Source organism: Globicephala melas, chromosome 3 (genome assembly GCF_963455315.2).
Source record: "Globicephala melas chromosome 3, mGloMel1.2, whole genome shotgun sequence".
Lineage (NCBI taxonomy): Eukaryota > Metazoa > Chordata > Mammalia > Artiodactyla > Delphinidae > Globicephala > Globicephala melas.
This window is the reverse complement of record NC_083316.1, coordinates 74,198,765-74,217,252: the sequence shown is the minus strand read 5'-3', so window position 1 is coordinate 74,217,252 and position 18,488 is coordinate 74,198,765. Positions and strand designations below refer to the sequence as shown.

General features: G+C 38.3%; 1 pseudogene; it reads right to left on the bottom strand.

Annotated features, from left to right (window-relative positions):
- Positions 1-15,864: 15,864 nt before the first annotated feature.
- LOC115847631 (ubiquitin carboxyl-terminal hydrolase isozyme L3-like) lies at positions 15,865-16,563 on the bottom strand (annotated as a pseudogene).
- Between the last annotated feature and the right edge of the window lie 1,925 nt (positions 16,564-18,488).

The following is an 18,488-nucleotide window of genomic DNA, read 5'->3' as shown; positions in this document are numbered from 1 at the left end:
TAACTATGAAAGTCAGAATTTCAGCATACCACTGATAAAGCTATCATATCCCTTTATTATGTATAATGCACCTATTGTGATTTAGACCCTTGCAAAAGCTAAAAGCTTTTATTAAAACATTTCAGACATATAACCATATTTGATTTCAAAGATACAGTATACCATATCTCGTTTATTTGAATTAAACGTTTGTCTTACGTTTTAGTACACCATACTAATTTCATTGTTTAAATTGGACAAAAATGGCCATGAGTTTGATTCTATATGGAACTGAAACATTTAACACAATAATCATTTCATATGAAATGTAGAAAACATACCTACAAACAAATGTGAATTTGATATTATCAATGAAGAAGAACATACCCTAAGAAACTGGTACCATTTAATGTTACATGCTATGGCATTTCATTATCTGGCAAAATAAATCTTCCATCTTTCGTTACCACTTTATATAAAATAAATAAAAGACCAACTTCTTTTCTTATCCTTGCATTGCTTACTCCTTGAAAAGCAGATATGTTTTATAAAAGAAGTTGTTATATTAAGATGTATGTCTGCTTTCCTTCAGAAGGCAGATTAGAGTGCTTCAGCTGCCACTAAAGTTGTCGTTCTTTGTAACAAAATGTAATGCTGCATATATAAAAATGCAAAGTGTAATGTAGAGTCAAATGTCTCTCAGCACAAGAGTTGTTCGTTTTAGCACCCATTTTGTTGGTATTTATCAACTTACTAATTATAGGCAAATTGCTTCCAACACGAAAACTGTGATGATTAGCAGTTTTTTCTGCTAACTCTAGTCTACTGTAGTTCCGGTAAAGAATGTCAATAATCCAGATTCCTTTCTTTTTCCTGCCTTAGAATATGTAAAAATAAATTCATCAGGCTAGCATTTCTAAACTTTTGGGAAACGTGGTTTGGAAGGATGGGGGTGGAAAGAGGAAAAGGGATGGATTAAATATATCAAATCAAGAGAAAGTCTACTTGCTACTTGCCAGCAATTGGACAATCTTGAAGGCTCACTGGAGATTGGTCTAGCACAAAATGGAATTAGGTAATCCCAGTTTAGTAACAGAGTAACTGCGTGTGATTGCACAGTAATTGCATAGGAAGTGCATCAACTGCTAGCACCCAGCATAAAATCTCTATGTTAAAGGGAGGAAGAAGAGTCTTAAGAATTACTTCACATACCATCATTGATACCCAGCAAATGACTGGCATATATTGTGTAAACCTCTCATACAACTATTCAGCAGAGCTATATGTTATTGCTTGGTCAGACATAAAACAGTCTGTAACCTTCAGCTTTCCAGTACAGTCCTTTAAAGTGAGCTCAGATGAAAATGGGAGTAACATACCCATCTAGAAAACATTCTCATAACGTGCAATACAATAAAAGGTTGAATTTTCTATCACCATTGCTGATTTCACCCATTTGTTTCTCATTACAATAAGTAAACAAGATTAAATGCAAAATCTTACAGTTCAGAGTACATTACAAAGCAGAAATGTCTGTAACGAATACTGACTTAGTGTCTTAACCAACTTATGTGTCTCTAAGTGACTATTTCTCCCTGCTAGGAAGTTTTTACAATTTTAAAGTTATATTGGCAGGTTCCAGTCAACAATGATGTCTGCAATGGCCTTCTTTCTCCGATACGTTGCTTTTAGTCTAATTGCTTATTTGCAGTCTCAGCAAGCAGAGAGAAGAATTTTATCCTCTTTGCCTTGTCTCTGAATACTAACTAGCTGGCCCAGCCGAGGCTCTCTAAAGAGAGAAACTGCATGAGAGACACACTGCATTTGACACAGTCAAGAGGTAAAAGAAAGAGCAAAACAAAAGTCTATTCAAGACTGAATCCTCTGATATTCTCCCCCATCCCCCAACCCCTTTAAAAATAAAGCAAAAGGGGGGAAAACCCATAAATCCATGCCTGAATGCCTGAGGTTGTCGGAATAAAGGACAGTGAATGACAGGTGACTGTCAGCATAATTCTCAGTCTCCAAGTAATCACTTTTTGGCATTGTTGCACAAAAAAAAGTGTATACATAACAAGGGAATATGTCATAAGTTCTCTGTGTATGCACAGACAAGTTCAGTATAGGAGAAGCAACTAAGCATTTCCACACCGACCCAATGGTTTCCTTTCAGTTCAATGTATTGTTGCTGGAAAATGTTCTCAAATTATTAAGTGTTTTTCTAGTGACAAAAATGCTAAATAACTTTGGGGAAACTACTGAAGGGTTATGAACCTACTTTCCTCTTACTTCTTTTTCGAAATGTATTTACAGAATGAGAGATCTGGCTTGATAAATAAAACTCCTTGCACACGTTGCTAAAATGTTAAAAAAAAAAAAAGGAATGAGAGTCAACTGATGAGTTTGATTTTTAAAAGTCTCCTCTCCAGCTATTTTCCCCCAAGATCTCTTTACACTTTCATCTTCACAGACGGCCTTAATCTTCCTGTCTTTTTTGTTCCAATGTCTGGTCAGTTTGTTTTAAAGTCACCTCCCCCTCCCCATTTGCTGGAACTGAAACTTGACTTCGGGCACTTGGAGTTATAAATGCTGATAAATGTGCAGGCCTTTCCAGAGAAAGGTGGGAAGTGCTGAAGCAGGAAAGGTTTTGATGATTATTTAAATAACGTGTATTAAGTTGTCTGTTGCATGAGCTCCAGGTACAGAGAGATAAACAACGGAAGTGATAGAGTAATTGGTAATTAAAAGAAGCCTGGCCTCTTCTCAGATACTGGCACACTCCAGTCTGCTGACCATCCGTAGTGGAAGGACGGGGATCCTAGCCTCAGTTCCACTGGGCTGAGGAAGAGACAAAACTGACCAGAGCTCCAAGCTTCTAGGTCCTGCCTAGAAGACGTGGGCATGGAGACGGTTCACTGTGACCAAGTTGCTGATGCCAGGTGTAACCAGGTGACGAGCAAGAGTCTAGAGACAGTGATCTGTGTCACTCTAAGTACTCACAGGGCACCATGAAGGCAAAGCTCCACTGCAGTTACCACCCCAGCAGGTGTTACCACATAGTCTAAATCTTCTGAGAGAAATGAAGGAGGAAGGAAAGAACTCGAATGACATAAAAGGAGACAAATAAGAGGAAGTTACTTTCCTAGTTACAACTTTTTTCTTTCGCTTGCTATAAAGGAAGAGAAAAATCTTAAAAGGATGAGCATGACTGAATGCTGTGTATTTATTTCACTATTAAATATGGATAATAATTTGTTTTGCTTTTAAAGTGTGGAAGTTGAAAGTCCTTGAGAGAAAACAGTCACCTTATACAGACTTGAACTCAGTCTTCAAGAAGTTAATTTGTAGAATATTTAACAAACTGATCAGATGAGAATTTTCTTCAATTGCATGTGAAATATGTCTTTGCACAGATAAGTGAACAAGATTGCTGGATTCTGTTCTCGTTTTTCACTTACAGTGGCTGTAACTTAAGCTGCCACTTTTGAGTATTTATTTCAGAGGCCCAAATAGAAATGATTATATCCAACACTTGAAAATGTTTTCATATAGTCCTTATTTGTAGTAATATTTCTACTACATTTTTATGATGGTCCTCATGAAAAAACTCCTAAAGAAAACAGTAAGATTAAAAATCTTCTTGTCCTGGGACTTCCCTGGTGGCCCAGTGGCTAAGACTCCTGGCACCCAGTGCAGGGGCCCCGGGTTTGATCCCTGGTCAGGGAACTAGATCCCACATGCCACAAGTAAAGATCCTGCATGCTGCAACTAAGATCTGGCACAGCCAAATAAATAAATAAATACATAAATAAATTAATTAAAGGAATATTTTTTAAAAATCTTCTTGTCCTGATTGAGATTGACAAGTTTAGAGCTATTAAAAGTCACAGATAAAATTGTTTTAAAATTCAGGATTAGTCTAATATTGCTTTTGGTTATTAGGAAAACCTGGGCATGGGAGTTATATAGGACAGTGATATGAGACAAAGATTTGAGAGGAAATAGACCAAATTTCAACTTTTAACAAGTGAAATTAAACGTATGCATGTTTGATGAACTGATTTCTCTTTTTAGCGGGGGGCAGGGGGGAAGAGGGCTCAAATGAACCAGGATTAAAGATGACTACTCAGTACTTGCATGAACATTTTTTCTTAATGAAAATAGAATAATTATTATTTTAAAACCAAAGATTTATTTGTGGATGATGTGTCAGTGTGCCTGTGTGTCTGTACGATGAGAAAGTAGAAAGAATTATGTTGGGAATAACAACTAGAGCCTTTCAAAAGGAAGATGTTTAATTCTTCATTTCATTATATTTAACAAGATTCCTAATATACAGTTGAAGAATTCCAATTATTAAAAAAAAATAGTGACCTTTGGATCAATCATATCTTGACAATTCCTAGTGAGAATTCAAGAAAAAACTCAAGGTCTTAAAAGTATAGAAATCTATGTGGTCACCATCATCATGAAATAACAGAAAGTTTCATATATTTTATAAATAAGATGATTATTTTTTGAGCTATTTATTTCTATGAAGACTTAATTTTTTTTCCCTAATGACAAAGAATGAGGTGGTCAAGAGAAGGCATGAAATACCCAGCTGACAGTCATTTTTAAAGAGTAGGTGATAAATGCTTTCATTCTGGAATCTGCTCAGCCAAAATACATTAGTAACTGTAGTTTACCCAATATGGCGATCCTCTAGGTTGCACGTCTGCAGTGCCAGGGCTGAGGAGTGGAGCGAGTGACCACTGTGAGCCAGTAGCCAGGGAGGCAGTGTGGCAGAGGTGGGGCTTGTACTCTAAATGGAAGGAAGAGAGGTTGAGGAGAGGTCTGCAAGAGGAGAAAGAGCCTTGCTGGACAAAGAATGAAATGAGCAAAGACACAGATGTGATGATGAAGATAGGTAGAAAATGTCCAAATCCTGACTTTCCCTTTGCATAGATAGGTAAGACAAAAGGATATCTCATGTTGGGAAGTGAAATTCTGTGATAATAGTTTAGGAAAGTTTATTACTTTCTATTAATGTAGTTTAAAATTTATAAAGGAGAAGTTTTATCTTAATAATATAACAAATACTGAGAAACAGAGAAAGAGGGATGTGAAAACCTGGCAACTTAAACTATTTTATCCCTTTTCTGGCTGAGAATGGAAATTCAGATTAGACATTCATGTAACAATTTGATTGACACCCTGCCCTACCCCCACCCCCCCCCGACCCCGTGTTCTTCCTCCCCCTGGGCACCAGGACTGAAGTTCAAGAGCCTATGTAGCAGTGACTTACACAGTGCTGTTTGAGTATAAGTTGGTACAGTTTTTTTTTTCTGAAGAAAAAAACAAACAAATGCTTTATAGGTCAAAAACCTTGAAAATGTGTATATATACTAACAATTCTACTGCTTGGAATTTATCCAAGATAAATACTCAGATAATCCAGGTAATTAAAATGGAATCCACCTAAATGTGAACTGTAAAAGATTGATTAAGTAAACTATGTTATATCCAGATGTCCGTCATTGCTTAATTCCAACCATGAGAAATCATCACTATTGACAATTGTTCTAAGTTCAGGTGAAATGGAGCAGTTATTCCGGATCAGCAACCCTTGGGACTGTGCACAGGTATCTGTGTGGGCAGTCTGTACTTTATGCTTGATGAGATGCTTAAACATATGCAAATGCTTCCACTATGTTACATATGGCTGTTTGCCACCTATGTTCCTCCAGTGGGAAGGTTCAATTTGGTTACCAAGTAAGCAGTTTCTCTTTACACTTAATGGAATTTTAAATACCAATAGTATATCAAGACATAGAAAGAAGATATCAACTGTGTTCACAATAAGATGGCCTGCAGAAATCATCTTTGCTTTACCTGTGCCCTAAAGATTAAAAAAAAAAGATAAAAAACTAGCTAACATCTGTCAGAAATAAGCAAATGTATGAGTAATGATTTTTCAGAGAATTATATAAAGCAATCACAATTGTGAAATTAAATTTTTCTTCACATATAGGTTATATATATTTTTTTATGAATGCTTTCACACTTACTCCAAGTGCTAAAGAGAATCAATTGAAGCTAGAAATTCTCACAATTTTCATGGAACGCTACCCTTGAAGGCTTCAAACGTCTGCTCATTACCATTTTAAATGCATTTATTTAAATCTAGCATTTACTTTCCTTTTTCTACCTGTAAGTAATGCATTGGTAACATCAAAAATTTACTTTGGCAAAGATACTATTTTTCTCACAGAATAGGTTTGGGGCAGTAGTCAAAAATTTTTGCTAACCCACAGTAAGAGTTTTCCTCTCTACTGGAGATGACTGGCCTGTGCTCCCCAGGGGCAGGTACCCGACATGAACACTCTCTGTGTTCCAGCAGTGACTGACAGTAGAAGATGCTAAACAAATGTTTGTGGCAGGAAGAACACTTAGAGGCAATCCTCGCTCCAACGAAGTTAATTATACATTGTCTCCTGAGTACATTTTGCTCCTTCTTCCTACCTACAAGCTTGTCAACCATCCTACCGTACCTACTGAAACTCTGCTCTTCCCTAAGTCTCACTCTCTCTATTATCCTCTCCTGATTAACTGAGGCTACTACCATTTCCCCTTTCTTTAAATATTTAGATTTTTATCTGTTCTCCCAATATCGTGTATGTTATCTTGCATTATAAATGATCTTTCATAATTACATGCATTATATATTAGTAATGGTTCTTCCTTGTAAGCAACAGACACCAACTCTGGTTAACAATAGTAAAAGGGAACTCACTGGAAGAATATCCAGGTGGGGACTTACACAATTAACAGGGAGCTGGCAGACCAGGCTTCAGACCATGATTCAAGAAGAATCAGGGCAAGATGGCAGAGGAGTAAGACGTGGAGATCACTTCCTCCCCACAAGTACATCAAAAATACATCTACAAGTGGAACAACTCCTACAGAACACCTACTGAACGCTGGCAGAAGACCTCAGACTTCCCAAAAGGCAAGACACTCCCCCACGTACCTGGGTAGGGCAAAAGAAAAAAACAGAGACAAAAGAATAGGTACGGAACCTGCACCTCTGGGAGGGAGCTGTGAAGGAGAAAAAGTTTCCACATACTAGGAAGCCTCTTCACTGGCAGAGACGGGGGTGGGGGGTGGGGGTGGGGGAAGCTTTGGAGCCACAGAGGAGAGCGCAGCAACAAGGGTGCAGAGGGCAAAGTGGAGAGATTCCCGCACAGAGGATAGGTACTGACCAGCACTCACCAGCCTGAGAGGCTTGTCTGCTCACCCGCCGGGGCGGGCAGGGGCTGGGAGCTGAGGTTCAGTTTGGGAGAAACACTCCCAAACTGATTCTATGAGGCCCCCATCACCCTGATGATGAAAACCAGACAAAGATGTCAAGAAAAAGAGAAAACTACAGGCCAATATCACTGATGAACATAGATGCAAAAATTCTCAACAAAATACTAGCAAACAGAATCCAACAGCACATTAAAAGGATCATGCACTGTGATCAAGTGGGGTTTATCCCAGGAATGCAAGGCTTCTTCAATATATGCAAATCAATCAATGCAATACACCATATTAACAAATTGAAGGAGAAAAACCATATGATCATCTCAATAGATGCAGAAAAACTTTCAACAAAATTCAATACTGATTTACGATTAAAAAAAACTCTCCAGAAAGTAGGCATTGAGGGAACCTGCCTCAACATAATAAAGGCCATATGTAACAAACTAACAGCCAACATCATTCTCAATGGTGAAAAACTGAAACCATTTCCTCTAAGATCAGGAACAAGACAAGCTTGTCCACTCTCACCACTAGTATTCAACATAGTTTTAGAAGTTTTAGCCACAGCAATCAGGGAAGAAAAAGAAATAAAAGGAATCCAAATCAAAAGAAGTAAAACTGTCACTGTTTGCAGATGACATGATAATATACATAGAGAATCCTAAAGATGCCACCAGAAAACTACTAGAGCTGATCAATGAATTTGGTAAAGTAGCAGGACAAAATTAATACACAGAAATCTCTTGCATTCCTATACACTAGTGATGAAAAATCTGAAAGTGGAATTAAGGAAACACTCCCATTTACCATTGCAACAAAAAGAATAAAATACTAGGAATAAACCTGCCTAAGGAGACAAAAGACCTGTATGCAGAAAACTATAAGACACTGATGAAAGAAATCAGAGATGATACAAACGGAGAGATAAACTATATTCTTGGATTGGAAGAATCAACATTGTGAAAATGACTCTACTACCCAAAGCAATCTACAGATTCAATGCAATCCGTATCAAACTGCCAATGGCATTTTTCACAGAACTTAGAACAAAAAATTGCACAATTTGCATGGAAACACAAAAGACCCTGAATAGCCAAAGCAATCTTGAGAAAGAAAAACAGAGCTGTGGGAATCAGGGTCCCTGACTTCAGACTATACTACAAAGCTACAGTAATTAAGACAGTATGGTACTGGCACAAAAACAGAAATATAGATCAATGGAACAGGATAGAAAGTCCAGAGATAAACCCATGCACACATGGTCACTTAATCTTTGATAAAGGAGGCAAGAATATACACTGGAGAAAAGACAGCCTCTTCAGTCGTTGGTGCTGGGAAAACTAGACAGCTACATGTAAAAAATGAAATTAGAACATTCCCTAACACCATACACAAGAAGAAACTCAAACTGGATTAAAGACCTAAAAATAAGGCCAGACACTATAAAACTCTTAAGGAAAACAGACGCAGAACACTCTATGACATAAATCACAGCAAGATCCTTTTTGACCCACCTCCTAGAGAAATGGATATAAAAACAAAAGTAAACAAATGGGACCGAATGAAACTTAAAAGCTTTTGCACAGCAAAGGAAACCATAAACAAGACCAAAAGACAATCCTCAGAATGGGAGAAAATATTTGCAAATGAAGCAACTGATAAAGGATTAATCTCCAAAATATACAAGCAGCTTATGCTGGTCAATATCAAAAAAGCACAAACAACCCAATCCAAAATGGGCAGAAGCCCTAAATAGACATTTCTCCAAAGAAGATACACAGATTGCCAACAAATTCACGAAAGGATGCTCAACATCATTAATCATTAGAAAAATGCAAATCAAAACTACAATGGGGCTTCCCTGGTGGCGCAGTGGTTGAGAGTCCGCCTGCCGATGCAGGGGACGCGGGTTCGTGCCCCGGTCCGGGAAGATCCCACATGCCGCGGAGCGGCTGGGCCCGTGAGTCATGGCCGCTGAGCCTGCGCTTCCGGAGCCGGTGCTCCGCAACGGGAGAGGCCACAACAGTGAGAGGCCTGCGTACCACAAAAAAAAAAAAAAAAAAAAAAAAAAAAACTACAATGAAGTATCACCTCACACTGGTCAGAATGGCCACCATCAAAAAATCTACAAACAATAAATGCTGGAGAGGGTGTGGAGAAAAGGGAATCCTCTTGCACTGTTGGTGGGAATGTAAATTGACACAGCCACTATGGAGAACAGTATGGAGGTTCCTTAAAAAACGAAAAATAGAACTAACATATGACCCAGCAATCCCAGTACTGGGCATATACCCTGAGCAAACCATAATTCAGAAAGCGTCATGTACCACAATGTTCATTGCATCACTATTTAAAATAGCCAGGACATGGAAGCAACCTAAGTGTCCATCGACAGATGAATGGATAAAGATGTGGCACATATATGCAATGCAATATTACTCAGCAATAAAAGGAAATGAAATTGAGTTATTTGTAGTGAGGTGGATGGACCTAGAGACCATCATACAGAGTGAAGTAAGTCAGAAAGAGGAAAACAAATACCATATGCTAACACATATATATGGAATCTGAGGGAAAAAAATGGTTCTGAAGAGCCTAGGGGAAGGACAGGAATAAAGACCCAGATATAGAGAATGGACTTGAGGACACAGGGAGGGGGAAGGGTAAGATGGGACAAAGTGAGAGAGTGGCATGGACATATACACTACCAAATGTAAAATAGATAGCTAGTGGGAAGCAGCCACATAACACAGGGAGATCAGCTTGGTGCTTTGTGACCACTTAGAGGGGTGGGATAGGGAGGGTGGTAGGGAGATACAAGAGGGAGGAGATATGGGGATATATGTATATGTATAGCTGATTCATTTTGTTATACAGCAGAAACTAACACAGCATTGTAAAGCAATTATACTCCAATAAAGATGTTAAAAAAGAAAAAAGAAAATTCAGGAAGGACAGGTTTTAGGAAGTAATAGCACAGTAAGTTTCCAACAGGTGGAATAGAGTGGTCAGAATACCATCATGGTGACAGATCGAATTGTCATATTTAGGCCATAGATAGAACTTCCTACTCTGCTAATGGTCTAGAAAAAAGAATAATTTGCCCCCCCCCCACCTTTCTAGAAGGAAAGGACCAGGCTAGAAATTCACACACCAGGAGAAAGAGGGGATTTCCAAAAAGGAAATTGGTGGGGGGGCCACTAGGAAGAGCATGAAAGGCAAGGCCTTCCATTTACTGAATTAAATTAGATGATTAGCTCCTGAAGTACAGGCAATGACTTTACACTATTTCATCTGTAAAAAGGACCCACTAGTGACTTGGACAAGTATATGGCCAGACATGTGCTGCTAGGAAGGAAAAGGGGCATGGAGAGAGATAATATTTATTGAAATTGTGTGACAGGGCTACACATATTCATGAATGCAGTCATTACTCTGTTGCTCACATGAGTCAAAACCATGTAAGCGGCACCCATCCAGAAGGCTACCTTGTGAGACTTGCATTGTGTGTGCGCTGAGGTTGTGCACAACCTGGATATGTCAATGGAGATTGTATATAATACTGATCTTAGTGCAGTACCTGTTAAAGGTATTCCATAAATTATGATTATGTTTAGTAATGATTTATTATCAGAGTTAAGATTCTCTACTCTATTTGTGCAGGGGGGATCTACTTTTGCCTTTTTTCAATTTGCTCTTGACTGATCATCTAGCTTGTCAAAAAACTCCACAGATGAAAGATGAAGCCCTGTATTTAAATCTCCTCCCATCGGTAAAATAAGAGTCTATGGGGGTTCCTGGGTGACCTAACAGATATAAAACAGGCTGAATTAATTGTTAGTAACCACTTTTTAAAAATTATATATACAATGAATAATTCTTTCCAGCTGCTAAGTTTGAAAAGAAAATAGTAAAATGAGTTAACAAAAACAAAAAACTCAGCCTTTCCCAAGTCCAGAAAATTTGATGGGAAATAAATGCATTCACCAGACTCATTTTGTGTAAGGAATATTTTCAGTGTTCTGGCTTTACTTAGTTATTTCCTCATTTCAGAGTTAAGCCACACAAATAAAGGAAGATGACAGTGCCAGGAAACACACATCCATCCCCCTTTCCTATGAGTATGCAAGCTGCCAGAGTGCTGACAAAAGTTGAAAGGTCAGCAGTCATCTGTGGCAGATGTGCTTCATTATGATAAACACTTGGATGCTGAAAATGGTTCTGTTCACAGATAGTTTATAATTTAGGTGAGAAATACAAATGTGAGGAAGCTTCACTGATGGGAATCTTATTTCATGTTTGAGCGCAATTAACCAGCTGATAAACAGGCTTTTGTTTTCCATATGAATGGACAATGTCCATTCATTTGGGACACTATCTTGTCAAATGGGCAACAATAACAATAAAGTTTATGTATCTTGGCTCTCTTCTGCTCTAAAACCTGTAGTAACCTCCTGCGATAGAATCAAGAACCTCAACTGAGCGTGCAAAATAATTATCTTCCAGAATCCACCTGATGGTGATGCTATGGAAGATTATCTTGTTTTGAACTGGAAATAGGACTAAAAATCTCTTTTAATTTCAATAACTCAATTTTAGTATAATCAGAACATGCTTGTAAGCCCTAGTATTCGATATGCCACAAGTTTATGTGGCTTAATCTTGAGGATGATATACGTTATCAGATTTCAAAAGACAATCTAAATTTTAAAAGCATATGACAATTTCTTATTATCTGGACTATCTTGCAGCCATTTTCTAAGCCCTTACTGATAAAATGCTGAGGACTTTTCATTGCCACCTAATGTTTTACCACAAACTATAAATTTTGCACTTGACTTTTTTTCTCCTCACCCACACATTTTCCAGTGTGCCATGTTCATCTCTCTCTCTCTCTCTCTTTTTTTTTTTTTCTAAATAATAAGATCATCTGTTCCTGTTTTGGCTTCATAAATGAAGATGACACATGACTGTATTGGGGTTTTTTTGCTCACAGTGATGATTGAAAAGAAAAGCCACCTGTATCTTCTTGCTTAGTTTCCCTTGAGAAGAATGAGCAAAGTGAGCTGTGTAGCCTAGTAACCATGGAACATGGTTCCTGTATAATGTTCACAACTTTGGCAAGGTAATTATTATTGCTATGCAACTTCTGGTAAAATCTGTGAAAGAAAGGAAATTATATTATTAGCTTTCACATGTTGACCCAGATATGACTGGATCAGTTTAAGAAGGCAAATCAGTGTTGATTTTCATTTATCCCCTCAATAAATATTTATTGAGTACTACTATGTCCTATTTACTTGAGGATAGAATTACGAATAATGTATGGCTTCAGTTCCCAAGAACTTAATAACCTAGCGTGTTTGGTTGTACTGCTAGTAGCAATGGTAGATACTGGTGATGACTGGTGATGATTTTGGTTTGTATTGGGAAAGAACTGTTGGGAAGCAGATATATCACCTGGACTTGTACATCTATCCCCTGGGAAATCCACACTAATTTAACTTTTTTACCTGCTACCTTTATTACCACAGAATTGTTTAAATGTGATATTTCTTTTTTTTTTTTAATGAAAGCTTATTTATTTATTTATTTTTGGCTGTGTTGGGTCTTCGTTTCCGTGCAAGGGCTTTTCTCTAGTTGCGGCGAGCGGGGGCCACTCTTCGTCGCGGTGCGCGGGCCTCTCACTATCGCGGCCTCTCGTTGCAGAGCACAGGCTCCAGACGCGCAGGTTCAGTAGTTGTGGCTCACGGGCTTAGTTGCTCTGCGGCATGTGGGATCTTCCTGGACCAGGGCTCGAACCCGTGTCCCCTGCATTGGCAGGCAGATTCTCAACCACTGCGCCACCAGGGAAGCCCTAGATGTGATATTTCTTAATTACTGATGCCTATCACTCTTAAATCTCATTTATATTTTAATGAGCATCAAGGTTCTCAAAAAGTTTCAAAGGGTAGACATCCAACGGTGGGATCAAACTTTAATCAAACATAAGAAACTTTTCTCAGCTTCCTTCTCTGTCTGGGAAAGTGCTTCATGCTCTATAAGAAATATGCTCATTGGCATAAAGGATATAATTTTCCTGTGGAGATGAGACATGTATATATGTGTATCTAAGTAACATACAGTATACATATGTATGCACAACGCTCTTGCAGATTCGTATACTTGTACACATACGTATAATGTGGTATAGACCATGTATAAAAAAATGGTACTTCATTCATTCTAGGTAACAGGTCACTGTAGGTTGAGGGTTAGTCATAGAGAAAGGTCATTATTAACTTTGACATAAAATGATGTACTAAACTTATTTTAGTGAAAAGAAAGAAGACATGTATTTTCTCATAATGAAAATGAAAAAAGGGAAGAGAAACAATATTGAGGACTCAATGTGGTGAGTAATTTCAGTAAATGGAATATCCACCCGGCCCTTTCACTCTGGCCGAAGAATTGGTGTACAGCACTGTTTTCTTTAGGTTGAAATCTTAATGATGAAGAACAACTTACTATGAATTTTTTTCCAGTAACAGTTACCTTTACAGTATTAATGACTCTTGACTTCTCTTGTTTAACAGTTTTATTGTTTACCTGTTAACTGTATTTGGTAACTAGCTATTATGAACCGAGAAGTATTTGTTGACTTTTATGTGACCAGCCCTGGGCCAGGTTTTAGAGAGCAGAGCAAAAATGCAAGACAAGATCCTTTCCTGCAAGGGTATTCTGATATTATTGGGTGGCCTACTCTCTGGCAATACACTTGAACATGAAATTACTGGTAATATGGAAAGGGACATGTGTTGCTGCTATAGGAAGACAGGGTTTGTATCTAAGGGCTTTTCAGAAACTTGAGGAAAACACAATACCAGCAAGCAGGAACCCTGCTTCTGGCCTGTATCTTAGGGAGCTCTGCACTGTATCTTAGGGAGCTCTGCACTTTGGAACGCCTTCCACTAAATTTTTAAAGATTCCTTCTGGGGGCTAGGACCTACAGGGTCCAAGAGGGCCATCCAGGTCAGGCACCTGAGTTCAGACCACAGCATTTCTTTCACGGGGTCACATGAGATTAAGCTTCCAGAATAGTGCTGACATGTTGATTTCAGGTGAATCTCACTCACTTTGAACACAGGTGGAGATTAGGGCCCTAGGCTACTGATAGTCCGCCTCTAACCCTTGGGCCACAGGGACAGTTCTCAGCTCTCTGTGTCCAGGTCATATGGCTTCTCTGATCTTTACTTTGTGCCCATCCCCACCCCACTCCTGCCCCCAGTTGTAACCTAGGACAGTTTCCCTACTCCTTCCACAGGCTTTGCACTGCATGTCAGGCAGATCTCTGGCAAAGGCTGTGCCTGTCTCCTTGGAGGGCTTTCCAGGATGTTGCTCCTTGATGCCCATCAGCCCTTCTTTTCTTTTTTTTTTTTTTTTTTTGTGCGCCTCTCACTGTTGTGGGCTCTCCCGTTGCAGAGCACAGGCTCCGGACGCGCAGGCTCAGTGGCCATGGCTCACGGGCCCAGCCGCTCCGCAGCACGTGGGATCTTCCCGGACCGGGACACGAACCCACGTCCCCTGCATCGGCAGGCGGACCCTCAACCACTGTGCCACCAGGGAAGCCCGCATCAGCCCTTCTGATCAAGTTATCTCTTGCCTGTGATTGATGTGGAGGCATACTCTCCTGGGTAGTCTTAAGCGTTGCTGAAAATGGATGGACATTCCTTGTGTGAATAGGACTGTTCTTGCTCAGCTCATGGGACCCTCAGCAATCTTCCTCACTGGTGGCCATATGTGGTCAACATTGAAAGGTATTAAATTCTAGGAATGCAGTGACTTTAGCTAAAGATTTCAAGGGAAGACATATTAAGAAGATATGTTATTCTATGTTTATAAAATTCTGTTTGATAAAATTGAAATAACAGAAAATAATAACTCACACTTTCCTGCCTGCTTTGGGTAAGATTTACCTTTATTTGTAGTTCTCATCAGTGAAGCAGTTATTACCTTTGATGGCACAATGAAGCCATTGGGTGGAGCAGCGTCATGAGTAATGATGTAACTAAATAAACGGTATTAGGGAACTGGAGTAGCAAGAAGATCTGTATTATTTCAATACAAATGCATTCTGAAGAGCTATGGCTTTATGAATCGTAATGACACTGCTATCTTTTTCATGTATTGTGAGGTATGACATTAGTTAGGAAATGACACATTAGACAATAAATAACATCAAGAGATTGTTCTTGAACCTGAACAGGAAGAGATAGAGCCTGGATACTAAGAAGAATCATCATATGCACTGATTATACAATAGACAAATATGTAACTACTTCTTCTCTACCCATTGTTCTAAGTCTTCATTTCTGCCTCATATGGGCTCATGGATTTTGTAATATATTTCAAATGTAATTATTTATAGAGATATAATTCAGACATTCTAAATTGATCACCCACTGGGTGCTACATGCTACATAATTTATTTATTTTTTAGTTCACATAAAGTTCAGTCAAGTTAATGAAAAATATCAAAATTTTTGAATTAGTGTATGACAGAAGAAATTTAACTTTGTTGCAAATAATACAGTATTTGGTGTTTCCATTCTGGACAAGCTATGCTGCAGAAATAGCAATGGCATTGAATCTCCGTTCATCAGGGTCACATTCCATACACTTCTTGAAAACTTCTATGGCATCCTCTAATAAAGTTTCATCACTAGTTTCCCCATGGTTAATTGGAAATGGTTGCCATCCATCTAATTCATAGAGATGCCCATCTACATGAACTAATGCAATAAAACGAAGATCTACTTTTTCATCTATATTTTGTGCCTCAGTCTGACCTTCATGGTCACTGGTCTCATGAGTAACTCGAATGGAGTCATAGTTCCCCAGGTATATGGCTCGTTCTTCAGGGCTCAGTGATGCAGACTCCTCCAGGAATTTTTTCAAGGTCGATCCAGATTCAAAGTGCATCTTGTCTTTATTGTTGGCAATAGCATGGATCAGTCCAGTTGTTCCACAGGCCCTGCTGATCGTTCACCTCATGAAATATACTGATGATGTAATATGTTGTCCCTGAGATTTTATTTTTTCCTCTTCTTCTGTTCTGAATACTTCATACTTTTCTGTAATAGGGAAGAGAAGCAACACTGCACACACAGGTCTTGGTACCATGCTAAGGAGTTCAGCATCCATTCCATATACATCAACAAACTGCCAGTTAGGATGTAGACCTAATTGTTTGAGAAACTGGTTGGTGACCTCGGGATTGGCCTCCAGCGGCAGCCAGCGCTGACCCTCCATGGCCCCTCTGCCTGGCCCCTCTCCAGCTCTCTAGACATATTTTAAATGTTCAAATGAATGGAGTACATGCATTGATCTTGTTCCTGTGCCAGCATCCGCTATAGAAAGTGCAACATTTTTTGTGTAATTGTCCCATTATTACCTTAACTAATACTTAATTTTACTGCAAGTGTTAGATTTTAAATTTTATGTGTCCTAAATACTTTAAGAGAGTCTTTTCCCCCAGATTATTTAGACACAGTTAAAATCCCACCACAAGGAGAAATCATAGTCTACAGTATTATTATCTAATGGATTCAAAAACTATATGTTTTCTGATCCTGGCTTAATTGTCAATGAATGAACACTATGATAATGCCAGTAAACTGAAAACTTAGTAGTAATAACTCTAAATTTAAGATCAATTTCTTATTATAATTAATTTTTCAATTTGCTTATGAAATTTTTAAAAGTTTCCTTGTTTTCTTTCACTTCCCTTTTAAAAAAACTTTTCTTTTTTGAAAGAAAACATAAGAAATTGTGATGATTTCAGTTGGGTAAATTTCATGTCTTAATGGTAAATTAAATTATTTAAAATAAAACCATGGATAGAGTAAGTGGTTTAGTCTAGTGTTTCTTCCATAATAATGAAAAGAATCTTTTCTAGGTACCCAGCTGCCCCACTGACTATTTATAATTTTTAAGGAACCACTTTATACATTTTAATTTCGGTGTCATAGGCCACATAAAGATGGATAGACCCTTGTAAAGTGACCAAGAAGAATTCTCTGATCATACTTGATGCTTGTAGTCATCAAAGAGTGTTTGCTTTCAAAGGAATTATTATACTTCCAGCTTGCTTGCCTTGGGGAATGTCAATTAAATCCAAATTATTTAATGACAGAGATTTTGCCATTTTTAGAGACAGGGTAAGTGAACTAGAAATGACAAAAATCAAATGAGAAATGAAAAAATACATTTTGATGTTTACCTGTAAATTGCTTATCTTTCAATTAAGCATTGGTTTACCCTTGCCCAATGTCCCCATTTGCAGATGCCTGTTAAAAAATAAGCTGTTTTCATTTCCTGCTAGTACACAATTTAGCTTCTTTTAATGCATGCTTGTGCTCAGGGTTTTCTGAAGAGCCTTGTGTTATCTCTGTATCTAGTCCTTATAAAGAATCACTTTCAGCATGTGTGGCCTGGTTCCTAACAGTCTATCGATTCATTGAATTTCCTGAATTTCAGAAAGACCCCCATTGATTCTTTATGCGGCCTGGCAGAGCAATTCTTAATTTTTGTCTGATTCTTTCCAACATCAGTCTTAAGAAGAAAAGGTTTTTCTTACAACGCCTTGAAGGGTTTACTGAATCATGCATCACCAAGAACATTTTAAAGCATTATTTTGTCTGTTATTTAAAGTGGAAAATGCCGTCCCTTAAGACACTGGCACTCTGCCATTTGCCTCCAGAATATTTCATGGTTCACTGTCAGGACTGCTGCTTTTTCTCCAAGAACATATGGGCCATTTTGGAGAAGTTTTCTGTAACATTCAGATGCTGAACATATTATCTGTGTACACTTGGTCTCCAGCAAATAATATTTCTGGAATTTTAATACCTAATGGATTCTTTGGAACTTACTGAAAAGTCTATTAAACATGGTAACACCAAAGGAGGGTTGTGAGTTGGAGGTAGAAGGGACTAAATATAACTGATGCAGAGTGTAGCATCATTAGAATGTATTCCTGTGATTTTATTATTTTTCATTGGAGTAGTTCTCTTCTTCTTCTCCTCCCTCTTTTTTCTCTCCACCTCCTCCTTTTCCTTCTTCTTAGTGATTTCAAATAGTCGCTGCAAATTATTTTAAATGGGGGAGAATCTTCCTATACTCTGTGGTGTTGATACATAAGTCATTGGAATGTGGTAGGGGTTAGCACACACTTGTGGATG